The 13,575-nt window shown below is 44.2% G+C and overlaps 1 protein-coding gene across 2 annotated transcripts in view; it reads right to left on the bottom strand.

The window, feature by feature from the left end:
* The window catches only part of LOC126215141 (all trans-polyprenyl-diphosphate synthase PDSS1), an 831,585-nt gene that overhangs the window by 34,734 nt on the left and 783,276 nt on the right, over positions 1–13,575 (bottom strand). The window lies entirely within an intron of this gene.

Raw genomic sequence — 13,575 nt, 5'->3', positions numbered from 1 at the left:
GCTCACCAGATGATACGAGTTTTGTCAAGGCTGGCTTTCCCAAGGCTATCAGTAGTTCTAAAGTAATGTTGTCTACTTCCGGTGCCTTGTTTCGACTTTCAATGAAGATGTTCGCATATTGTTTCTAGATTTCACAAAGGCCTACGACAGTATACACCGTCAGATACTCCTAAATATACATAATGAGGGAATTTGAAATACCTTCAAAGCTAATCAGAGTAGTTAAAATGTGTGCTGCCGAAACTTTATGTCGTATAAAGACACCTGTGGGAGAAACTGAAAATTTAAATATGTACTCTGGACTGAGACAAGGGAATGCCATTTCACGTATTTTATTCAGCCTTGTCTTAGGGAAGATCGACAGAGAATTTACTAATATTAATCAACAAGGGATCCAAATGCAGAGGGTGAACATTACTAGAGTAGCCCATGCACATGATGTAGCATAAATACGTAGTTCCAAAGTAGAATTAACAAGAATGATACAAAGCTGTCACAAAATCGTTGAGAAGACGGGATTATGTGTTTATGAAAAAAAGACATAATATCTGGTCATAAGTAAGAAAATCTGAAGTGCCGCACCTTTGCCTGTAGATGGAATCACTTTCAAGACAGTTGGACGCTTCTTAGGGAGTCTTTTCAGTAACAACAATAGAGCAGATACAGAAGTAGATGACAGTCTAGCAAAAGCGAAAGAAACACTTTTTAGTTTTATCAGAATCTTAAAGAAAAGATCACTTCTACTAACTTCAAAATGGTTTGTGTCAACCGACTGTCATGGCAGTAACATTACAGCATGTGAAGCATTAATATTTAGAAAGAAAGATGAAGAAAAACTGTTAATATTTGAGGAAAATACTGAGTAAAATTTTTTGACCTGTGTATGAGGAAAATACCGAGAAATCAAGGATAAAAAAAAAATAACGAATTGAGAGAGATATACAAATTCCTTAACATCGATGAAGTGCTAAAGAAGAGAAGGTTGAACTGGGCAGGCTATATAGCAAGGACGACGGAGAATAGAATACATAGAATAGCATTCTGCAGGGCAACTGGACGGACGAGAGGAAGAAGAAGACCCGGAATTAGTTGGAGAGATAACATCCCGCAGGATACAGCTAGGATGAACATCAACATACAATGGATAAACAGTGCACTCGACAGAAACAAATGGAAGAGGCTCGTAGATCAGGCGTATGGTCGACAAGACCTTTGCAACATGTAAAGTAGAAGCGTGTAAATGACAGACGCACATTGTACACACGCATCCAGGGTGATGGTTAAAAATTACGAGGACATGGCCAAGGTGGGAAATGGAACGTCTTTTAATTAATTAACTTCCGACGTTACTTTCTGCGCATGAGGAAGTCTTTTGGATATTCACGATTTTAGAATTCTACACACGGCACAGTCAATTGACATTTCACGTCATCGGCCCGTTCGCAACCTGGATAGCGGCAGCTGATTTATAGCCAGGCAAGTCGTACACACCTACCGCGAGGAGCCCACTTTGAGCAGAAAGCCGCTCTTGTAAAGAAGGCTCTGAAGAGTCTGCGAGTGTGAAGCAAGGCGCGCAGTTGCGACAAGCGGCGTGTTGGGATTGGCCAATGAGGTCAGCGGTCACACAGGGGTCCCAGACGGCTCTCCTGTGTCTCTCATGAAGCCACACGGGGGAAACCACTTTGTGCCAGATACTATTAGCTTCCGATAGTCGACATGGAAAGCGTGCCGACCCACACCACACTTTAGCTGCTACTTAGACATGCGACCGATCGATATTCTAATAATGGTTGGATTTACACTAGACATTGGAAAAGAAATGGTGCCAGTCATGGATACAAAGAAAAAAAAGAAAGAACTGTCAAGTGACTTTCTTCAGAACCTCACTCTGTGGACGGGATCGCTATTTCGAATTCTGATGTAAGAATAAATTTCAGTACCTATATGCTGTAGCCAGACAAACGAGATTGAGAGTGATGAAATCTCTTGTTTCCAGTTTTCCTTTATGGAGCTAAAATGCGGACAATTACTGTAGGAGAACGTGAAAGAATTCATGCTTTTGAGATGTGGTCATACAGGAGGTTGCTAAGAATATCACGGGAGGACAAACGAACCAAGAAATCAATCCTTCAAGAACTCAGGGTGAAGAAGAGATTGTCCAGTGTTTGTTTCCAGCGAACCTTGCAGTTCTTAAGTTACGTAGTTCGACGACAGGAAGATAACTGGGAAAAGATGGTTATCAAGGACGAAGGAAAAGAGTGCAGGGAAGACCACCGAGACGATGGATGGACTAGGGTAATGAGGAGACGAACCAAACATGAAGCCAGCTACTCCGAGATGCAGAAGACTGGGAAAATGGAGACAGACTGTTGAGACGCTTGTGTGATGGGTCACCAATTTTCAATTATTAAAGACGGAGCAGTAGTACTGATGATGATGAGCTATAGTTGGCTGGTAAACGGAAGCGACGTGTTAATGCCTTGTAGGCTCTATCTGTGAAGGGTAATGCCGAGCGCTACCTTCTCTACCACGTACCTGATCCGCACATGAGCTTCGTTCCTAATTACCTCGTCGTCGACGGGACTTACATCCTTAATATTTAGTGTGCTCGTAGCGGCACACGGTTCCGTATAGAGCTGTGCACAAATGTACAGGTTTAAATTCCAAATCTCTCCACAGAGATTCACGGGGTGATCCGTCCGTCGGACTGGGATGTTAAGCTTTTGCTTCTATGCCGTGTTACATCGTCTCCCTTCTATCACCATTAACTCCTACAATACTTCTTACAGGTACCTCCACTGAACTGTTACCCGTAAACACCTTACACTCAAGTTCGAAGTGGATAAAAGAAAAAGAAGGAAGAGGTCATCACAAACGGGGCGCAAGATCGGATCAAGGGAGGATGGGGAGAGAAACAGACCATGCCCTTGCAAAGGAACCATCGCGGCATTTGCCTAAAATGATTTAGGGAAATCAAGGAAAACTTAAATCTGGATGACCGAATGGGGATTTGAACCGTTGCCTTCCCGAATGCGAGTACGGTGTGCTGACCACCCTGCGTATCCTCGCTCGGTCCCAAAGTGGGGTCGTATTGCAAAGTTTCTAATAGACTGAGAGTCGCAGGACAGAGGTTCATGAATGCTCGCGCAGTTGCTCTGGCAGACGCTACAAGAGAGGCGTCCTTCATTATTAAGAGATTTACTGCTAAATTTTAGAGTGTGTCGTTTCGAGAAGAGTCGAGCATATTACTTCCTCCCCATACACTTCGCGAAATGACCACGAAGAGAAAAACTATAGGAATTAAGTCCATTTGGAGACTTTGTGAATGTCATTCCTCTTACGCATTATTCGGAAATTGATCAGAGAGGTGAGGATACGGGAATGGAGAGTGTTGGTGAATGTACCCCCCTGCCACACACCTTTAGGCGGTTTCCCGCGTGTAGCAGCAGATTCCGTAGCGTGCTGACGCTAGCCAGATGTGAGGCCACTTTCCCCGCTGGCTCCGTTCCAGACGCTGGACGAGGCCCAACCCACAAACCCACAGCGAGGAGACGGCACAGGTGCGGGACTGTTTACACTGCGGCCTCTACCCTACTCAGCAATTCCCAATTCTTTTTAGGGATGTGCACACTTTCACACTTCATCTTCCTTTCATTTTTTTCATTTACTCTATTTACTAAATACAAACTTCTTTTTTTACTGAGTCGGCACCTCTATGGAAGACGTTTATTTCGGTTTCCAAACATGGTTTCGTTTCCTTCCCGACGCGTCCTTGGTTCAGGACATTGGCATTCTGAGTAAACACTGCCTCATCGTCTGCCTAGGAATCTTCTTGCTCAACACTTGTACGGATTCGACCATGTCTGGCGGTTATACTTGGAATATAGCATATACGTTGGCACACGGATCCTCTTGAATGGCGTACAACAAGAACACTTGGCAAGCAGAATCAAACTAACCTAACATGGGCGATACTACGCCGACGTTATTACCAAATGCGTCAAAACAAGACCAACGTGTTGTTATTCTTTTCTTATCTGCCGGCCGGCCGCGGTGGTCTAGCGGTTCTAGGCGCGCAGTCCGGAACCGCGCGACTGCTACGGTCGCAGGTTCGAATCCTGCCTCGGGCATGGATGTGTGTGATGTCCTTAGGTTGGTTCGGTTTAAGTAGTTCTAAGTTCTAGGGGACTAATGACCACAGTAGTTAAGTCCCATAGTGCTCAGAGCCATTTGAACCATTTCTTATCTGCCGAAAGACAAACACCACTAGATATCCACTGGAGAATGAGGCATGCGTATGGGGCAATATCTCTGTCGAAAACCGTTTTGGAATGGTGCGCTGCTTCTTCATGATAACGCAGTTCCCATATCGCATATATCGTAACGCAGATTTTTCTCTCTCTTTGAAACACCAGTCTTCTGATTGGTTTGATGCGGCCCGCTGCGAATTCCTCTTCTCTTCAACTCAACGTAGCACTTGCAATCTACGCCCTGAGTTATTTGCTGGATGTATTCCACTCTGTGTTCCTCTACAGTTTCTGCGCACAACGGCTCCCCTAGTACGATGCAAGTCATTCTCTGATGTCTTAACATATGTTCTCCTTGTCAGTGTTTTCCACATACTCGTTTCCTCTCCGATTCGGCGCAGAACCTCCTCAATTCCTTACCTTATCAGTCCACTCCAACGCTCGGGCACCCGCCCTTCAGCCCCGACATCTCCACGGTTATCATGCCCTCGGTTCCTTAAAACAGGCCTTGAAGGGTCGACGATTCGTGTCGGGCAAGAATGTGCAGCACCCTCTTGCAGACTTCACGTAGCAGGGCACGGTCTTTTACCAAATGGTATCTTCAACCTAGTGCGCAGGTGGGATGACTGCCTCAGTGCCAAATTGGCATACTGACTCTGGACTGGAAGCCTTTGAAAGCAAATTTTTGATCGCCCTTTATACATACACAACCTGAAAAAAAATGGAAGCACCGAAAAAGGGACTAAGAAACGAAATGAAGTTTTACGGATTGGGTGGGGATTTGATATTATTTCAGTGATTACAAAATTGAGTAAATTTACAAAGAACTAGGAAGTTTAAGCTCACTTATCAGTATGGTGTTGCACCCCCGACTGCCCTGGATGCATTCACTGATTCGGTTCGGGACGCTGTCTAAGCCGTTGTATTGTCTCTTGAGACAAGCTGGCCCACTAATGGTGTAACTGGTCTTTGATATCCTTCATACTGGCATTGGAACGGAGCTGATGTATGGCCTGGTCCCACACGTGTTCTATCGGAGGCAGATCTGAGGATGTTGCTGGGCGAAGGAATACCTCAACATCACGGAGACAGTTCTTGGACACGCGTGCTACGTGTGGACGAGCATTGTCCTGCTGGAAAATGGAACAAGTTACTTGTGCGACGCAGGACGTGCATGGTGTACCTTTGTGCCGTCAGAGTTCTCTCTGGCACCACCAACCGTCACCTTAAGTCGTAATGGATGACTCCCCACACCAAGAACCCAGGAGTAACACCGAAGAGCCTATCCAAAATATTGGAAGAATGGAATCTCTCCCTGAGTCGCCACCATGCTCCGCGGCAATGGTCATACGAGGTAGTGCAAAACCGAGATTCGTCGCTAACACCACGCACTGCCTTAATCGATTTAACAAAAACCTACGCATTTCTGGCTGCAAGAAATGAACCTCCTTCCTCTTCTGGCCTTCCTTCCAATTTCTTTAGTTTGGATTTTTATATTGAAATCGCTTGTTCGTTTTTATTATTACCTTAACGCTTTCATTCATCGGGTGCCGATCATTATGTCAGCGGGACTGGCCATCTAGTATTGCACTACGACGAATTTTGTGTCGAATTGGTTAGATGTGGCGCTTTTGGTACTGCTGCGACTCCTCTTACGAAAATCACGCTGCCCAATGGAAACGCTTCACGGAGGGAGACACTAGACGCTTGCTGCAGTTGCGCTATAGGACAATAGCGTTAACTTCAATGTTTGCGCGATTTTCTTTTTTACAAAATTGGGAAAAAAATATTTAATTGGTTTCTTTTCTTTTTTAAGAAATTTCAACCATTTGACTGTTGACTGTTCATTTATTTTACACAATCATGAGTTCTCAAATACATGTTGAAAAGTTAAAATATGTGTGACTTGTCTGTGACATGTAATCGTCAAAAAAACATATTTCTGGTCTTCCAGACCAGTTATCGTATTACAGGATACGAAGCCTCGACAGTCTAACCTCTCCATACGGCTTTGTATCACTATTCTTGTGCAAGTAACACAACCGAGAAGACGAATCCGTGACAGAAGTGCAATACTCAATGCAAGCTTGAAAGCGAAGAGTAAAGAAGGCGTTACTTTTGCCAACAGCAAGTGCGAAGAGTGAATCAAACAAATTTGTTTACAAACAAGACACACAGCGCAAATCGTCGGTATTTCCGCTGGTTTACACGTATTTTCAGTGTAATACAGATACGAAGAAGAAAATGGAGGAGGCGGGTAAGAATTCTAACTAAACTAATTGCTCTCTAACGAGCCTTCTGTGACCACAGGTTTCTTTTAACAAAATACTCTAATATCCCTGATCAGTCCGCAGCTCGTGGTCGTGCGGTAGCGTTCTCGCTTCCCGCGCCCGGGTTCCCGGGTTCGATTCCTGGCGGGCTTAGGGATTTTCTCTGCCTCGTGATGACTGGGTGTTGTGTGATGTCCTTAGGTTAGTTAGGTTTAAGTAGTTCCAAGTTCTAGGGGACTGATGAACATAGGTGTTGAGTCCCATAGTGCTCAGAGCCATTTGAACCATTTATCCCTGATCACCCTACGAATGTGTGTCAGTGGTGTTGGAATTCACCCTAGGTATCTTGTACGGTATCGGTAAAACTTTTTTGTGGTACGTCCCAAATTACTTGCACATTAAACTATTTCGCGCCTTTAAGAATGAAGTTTTCTGCCTTCTAGAAAACCCACCTTCTGTCACCACCACCACCACCACCACCACCACCACCACCACCCAAGCCAAAACGCAACGCCACACAACACCTGCATCCTTTCAACTGTGTCCACATGCCCTCGCGGGCCGATCGGAACCGACCGACTGCCATGTCTTCCTCCGCCAATGACGTTACTGGATGCGGTGTGAAGGGGTCAGTTTTCGTAGCGTGGAGCCGCTGCTACTCGCTGAAGTAGCTCCTCATTTGGCATCACAAAGCCGAGTGCACTCCGTTCCATTCTCCCTACCTAGAAAATATCCCTGGCGGTATAGTCTGTAAACTCAACAGCGAGCAGCGCTTCTGGTGGGGGAAGTGGCCTTTCCCGGAAGAACCCTGCCACTGGCCTATAGGGCCACCCAAAATCAGTTGCCCGTTACCTGTCTAGCGTTGTAGTTAGGCGTGCAGTGATATACGTCGTTTCTGTTCGTGGGATCTTAGTTGCCAGTGTCAGTCAGTTGACTTTGTGTACTCACTGAAATAATTCAGTATCCGGAAGTGATGGATAATCGCCCTGCATTGCAAGAAAATGTGCAGAATACGAAGAAGAGGAGGTATTTGCGGAGTAACGAGCGTTCGATCGTCTCTAACGTTATTACAGCGTGTGTTAAGGAGGCGACACAAAAATTACCAGTCTCAATCAAAGGGCTGCAGTTTATGCAAACGTCAGCCTCGCCACAATAGGATGCATAGGGAAGGAACGCGAAAACAAGGCGCATGGCTTGCTGGAATCACCGCGAAGGAAAACTAACAATTTAGGGACGAAACCCATCGTTATAGACAGTTTCACAAAATCAGTCATTCGACAAACGATGGAGGACTTTTACATAACCAAAAAATAGTGCCCACACTACGGAAATTATTTACCGCCGTGAAACAAAAAATACATTTTCCTTGGCAGAAAGATGTTTTACACAAGAGAATGCGTGAAATGGGATTTACCTGACAATACTTTTCAGACATGTTTACGAAGACAGTGCGAATCGAACTAGTGCGAATCGAACTAATACAACACACGAAATTATAAATTTCTGGTTACTTTTTAAACACTTTTCGTGTGGCAAGAATTGTTAAGTTTCAATGCAGCCCTTCAAAGAAAACTTCTACCTTCAAGTAGAAACACAAAGTAAGAACAAGCCTTAAATTCTATAGGTTGATTGCACTATATCTGGTTCGTCTTACGAATAGAGGAACATACATTCACATGAATGGGCATTCGGTTTTATGTTTGTAGTAGAATCGTGACTTCCGTTCTTATGTTAATATTATCTACTCTATAACGTTGTTTTTCGAAAGAAGCTATAGTCTTTTGTTTTCCTTATACTCTTAACGCATTTGTCTAAAAATAAACGCAGCCGGGACGTATCTGTACACGGCCTCGCCACAGATTTAAAGCGCGCGCCGCGGCAAGGACGGTACTACGTTGTGAAACAGCCTGTAGAAGCGCCCTGTGACGTAGCAGGGTAGGCAGAGTGGGGACTCGCTCGCTCGCTCTTCAGTTTACCTACAGACTATATCGGGAAGTGAACCCGGGCCCTCCGCATGGCAGTTACTCGCGCTGACCACTCACAATCAGCTACGGAGGCGGACATCACACTCACCCACAAATACACATGCGACAGGGCTCTCAAAGGGAAGGGATTAATGTGCGCGGAGGAAGGACGCCCTTTCCGATAGGCGGGTGAACCCACCCTGTGGAATATCCCCGTCAACAATACCCTACGACTCTTACATTTATTACCTTCTGGAAGATTACTCCGGTGAAAAGCTAGTCCTGGACTCCGTAACAGGAAGTATACCCATCTGCGAGACGTTACAAGACGTGGGTTTTCAGGAGGACTCATTCCACGCGTGGTCCCCTGCCCGGCACGCTTTCTTCCTTCGCCGTGTTGGCAGCCGAGGTCGGAAGTGCGAAAGGCCGGCGGGCAGCACGTGCGCACAGACTTGGCAGCGACTGCTGGCGAAAGTCTGCGCTCGGACCCGCACACGTTGCGTACGGTACGTAAATTTCACGCGTCTGTCGGCCAACTCTGATCTTTCGGCCCCCAGTATTGCGAAACAAACGCTTCGCCGCCGAATCCGGCACGAAAGGTCAAGCCACGGCCTGTTCCTACTGGGCCTCGAAAATTTTTTTCCCATTTAAGAAAACCTTAGGTAATGAGATACGTGGTCTGCGGCACCGCGGCAAGTGACACAGGGGTAAAGAGAGACCATTTTAACCTTCGGCCAGCCAACCTGGATTTTTTTTTTTCCTTATGCTGAATCAATACGGGAGAGTGCCGGAACCGTTATTGCATCGCACGTTTTCGTGCATGCCGAACATCTTCCCCACCTACACTAACCTAGTCGTCTATGAGACGACAAAGCCTAGCCTTCCTTCCACAATTTCATGCACATCTCTTCATGCACATAAGGGCATGACATTAATGATACAACACGCTCAAGGACCGTTCAGTGGCACTACCGTATATTATGTGCGGATTAAACGTTTATACCTGTCAGTGACTTTTTAATCCATTTTGGATAGAGAACATCGCAGCTGTTTTCGTAAATTACACTGTAGAAAATATTGCAATCACTTAAAAGTTTTTTGAAATAATTTTACTGTACAGCTACTAGTGCCCATCGTCAGACGGCAGCGTTGACTTCTTTGCAAGTTTTACATTTGTGTCCTAAAATATAACAAAGTTTTGTGATTGCAAAGTTTACAAAATTTTTTACATTGCGTCTTAAAATATAACAAAGTTTTTGTGGTTACACAGTTTTACACTTGTATATGCTCTGTACATTGTACTTACCTAGTAAAAAGCCGTCCTTTACATATTAAAAGACAGGAGATTGATTTTCTTTTACAATCCATGGTGATCAATGAAATACACTAAATACAAGATGGGCACATTGGTTTACATCGGCTGCTGGTATCATGTGCCACAGAACGCGATAGGGGTACGATATGGCCCACTTCTCGAGTTGCTGCAAAGATTCTTCTTCGTAGTACAGATAATTTTATACACTTATATGTTTAGTTATTTAGGTCTGAAAGATACTGGAGATGAACAATGAAGAATTTTGTCTCTGTCAGGTACTTATTACACTACTGGCCATTAAAATTGCTACACCATGAAGATGACGTGCTACAGACGCGAAATTTAACCGACAGGAAGAAGATGCTGTGATATGCAAATGATTAGCTTTTCAGAGCATTCAAACAAGGTTGGTGCCAGTGGCGACACCTACAACGTGCTGACATGAGTAAAGTTTCCAACCGATTTCTCATACACAAACAGCAGTTGACCGGAGTTGCCTGGCGAAACGTTGTTGTGATACCTCGTGTAAGGAGGAGAAATGCGTACCATCACGTTTCCGACTTTGATAAAGGTCGGACTGTAGCCTATCGCGATAGCAGTTTATCGTATCGCGACATTGCTGCTCGCGTTGGTCGAGATCCAATGACTGTTAGCAGAATATGGAATCGGTGGGTTCAGGAGAGTAATACTGAACGCCGTGCTGGATCCCAACGGCCTCGTATCACTAGCAGTCGAGATGACAGGCATCTTATTCGCATGTCTGTAACGGATCGTGCAGCCACGTCTCGATCCCTGAGTCAAAGGATGGGGACAAGACAACAACCATCTGCACGAACAGTTCGACGACGTTTACAGCAGCATTGACTATCAGCTCGGAGACCGTGGCTGCGGTTAGCCTTGACGCTGCATCACAGACAGGAGCGTCTGCGATGGTGTACTCGACGACGAACCTGGGTGCACGAATGGCAAAACGTAATTTTTTTGGATGGATCCAGGTTCTGTTCACAGCATCATCATCGTCGCATCTGTGTTTGGCGATATCGCGGTGATCGCACATTGGAAGCGCGTATTCGTCGTCGCCATACTGGCGTATCACCCGGCGTGATGGTATGGGGTGCCATTGGTTACACGTTTCAGTCACCTCTTGTTCGTATTGACGGCACTTTGAACAGTGGACGTTACATTTCAGATGTGTTACGATCCGTGGCTCTACCCTTCTTTCGATCCCTGCGAAACCCTACATTTCAGCAGGATAATGCACGACCGCATGTTACAGGTCCTGTACGGGCCTTTCTGGATACAGACAATGTTCGACTGCTGCCTTAGCCAGCACATTCTCCAGATCTCTCACCAATTGAAAACGTCTGGTCAATGGGCGAGTAACTGGCTCGTCACAATAAGTCAGTCACTACTCTTGATGAGCTGTGGTATCGTGTTGAAGCTGCATGGGCAGCTGTACCTGTACACGCCATCCAAGCTCTGTTTGACTCAATGCCCAGGCGTATCAAGGCCGATATTACGGCCAGAGGTGGTTGTTCTGGTCACTGATTTCTCAGGGTCTATGCACCCAAATTGCGTGAAAATGTAATCACATTTCAGTTCTAGTATATATTTGTCCAATGAATACCGGTTTTATCATCTGTATTTCTTCTTGATGTAGCAATTTTAATGGCCAGTAGTGTATTTCTATCACTTCAAATTATAGGAGTTCTACGAAATTTTGGAGGTAGATTTGGTTTTTTAATTCTAGACAATCATTGAGTATGCAGCCAGGCTTATTGTCAATGTGGTTATATATATCCAATTCCTCTAAAAAATTCATCTGTATTCCTTTTTCGGCAACACGTAATATTTCTAAGTTTTCTTTGACGCTTATCTTTGTGTAAGACCAAGTGAGTAGTATATGCACAGGTATCACTGCCGTTTCTTCGACAGGAAAGTTATGTGCTTTTTCAGCAGGACAATACACGACCACATAGGCTCCTGCTACGCAACATGATGTACAAGAACTGTCCTGGCGAACCATATCTCTCGCCTTTTGAACACGTATGGGACATGATGAAGCAGTAACTTACCCGCTCTCCAGAGCCTGCAAGAATCATTGCTAAATTGCAAGAAAGAATGTAAGATGCTTGGTGAGTCAATCGCAGAATACCATTTGGGACCTTTATGTTCGCTGGCACGAAAGAATACGCGCCTGCGTTGCCACTAGTTATTTCATTTGCTCTGGACTTGTTATCATATACTCGTACAATAATGATCTACCTGCCATATATCAATTATCAATCAAATAATCTTGTCTTTGAAGATGTGCATTTCTTTCGACGGAGTAATTTTTCTTGTCACAGAAAAGACGGAGGACGCATACAGGCTGACATACCGTGAAACAGCGGAGAAATTATCAAACCTGGGAGCATACATTAGAAAACGAGGACTAAAATTTTATGTACACGACTGGAGTCTCTAAAGAATCATGTCTACTCAAAAAATTGTGACATACATAAGAAAATTAAAGAATATACCATGGATACAATAAGTTCAATAAGACCTCGAGAAAGCCCATATACGAACTGTGGAAGTAGGAGACAGGAATTCGTTTAGTCAAAAGTGAAACTGCTGAACAGTACAACAAGAGACTGAAGTTTAGAAAGGAAGGAAGCAAATAGACTGAAGAAAGAAAAACTGCAAGGAGAGGGAATGGCAGCCACATGGAAAATTATTAAAAGTGATCTAACGGCACTGTATGATCCCAGAGAGAGTCCTAAACTGGACTCCCCAGCCCCCTAAGGCGGACTCTTTATGTCCTCTTGGATATGAATCCTCCTGGATTCTAGTGGGACCATTTGTAAATCGTAGTTCTACCACTCTGTAGTGGAGAGCACGAGTCGCTCGCTTCACTTGTTACGTATCAGCTTGCCATTAAATGTTTTCATAATGGAAAAGGTTTTTACTCTGCGCTGCAGTTTTCGTTATTTCTCCTAGATTTTGGCAGGTAAGCCTTTCAACCTATAGTTGTTCTTCAATAGTAAGGTCTATCGTTAACGTTTATGACTGTTCATTTAAATGTCCAGTCAAAAATTTATTGGGTTGACAAAATGTACACTATAGCAGCGTAAATTGGATCCCCTCCAGTTCTTAAATCGGACCCCTTACTCTTTGATGTTTAAAGCATTAATTTATTAGTACATACTCTTATTCTCTTAGTATTTTTTCCCATCTTACAAAAGAATAATGGGGAAGGTTGATCACAGAAAATGGAGCCCAAGAATGAGTAAAGCTATTGACACTGTTCTGAAAATGAATATGGGTTGGAAGAAGGCCAGTAACAGTTTAATGTTCCAAAGACGACACCTATGCGGTTGTTGAACATGAAGTACGGTACACCTGAGGAAGCAGCAAAGACAAAGAGAGGCAGATCTACAGTTTTTGCTAAACATGTTGAAAATAAACTGGTTTAGTACTGTCTTGGTATGGAAGCTTCTATTCTTTGGTCTTACGCGTAATGACTTATGAAGAATGGCCGTATTATTGCAGAGAGAAAAACATCGAACACCCTTTCAAAGGCGAAATTGCTGAGAAAAACTAGATTAGACTTTTTCTTAAATGACACATACAGTCAGAAAGAAAGCGTATTGTAGGTGTATTCTACAGCAGGGCTTCTGGGTCCATTGAAGAATACAGAAATTCTATAATCTTATATTAAACCTACTTTGAAGCTACGTTATGTCTTCTCTAGTGCAATACCCTTTTCTAATTTTATTCAGCGTTATTTTGTTTAT

The sequence above is a fragment of the Schistocerca nitens genome, chromosome 12, assembly GCF_023898315.1.
Source record: "Schistocerca nitens isolate TAMUIC-IGC-003100 chromosome 12, iqSchNite1.1, whole genome shotgun sequence".
Taxonomy (NCBI): Eukaryota; Metazoa; Arthropoda; class Insecta; order Orthoptera; family Acrididae; genus Schistocerca; species Schistocerca nitens.
This window is presented reverse-complemented; position numbering and strand designations above follow the sequence as displayed.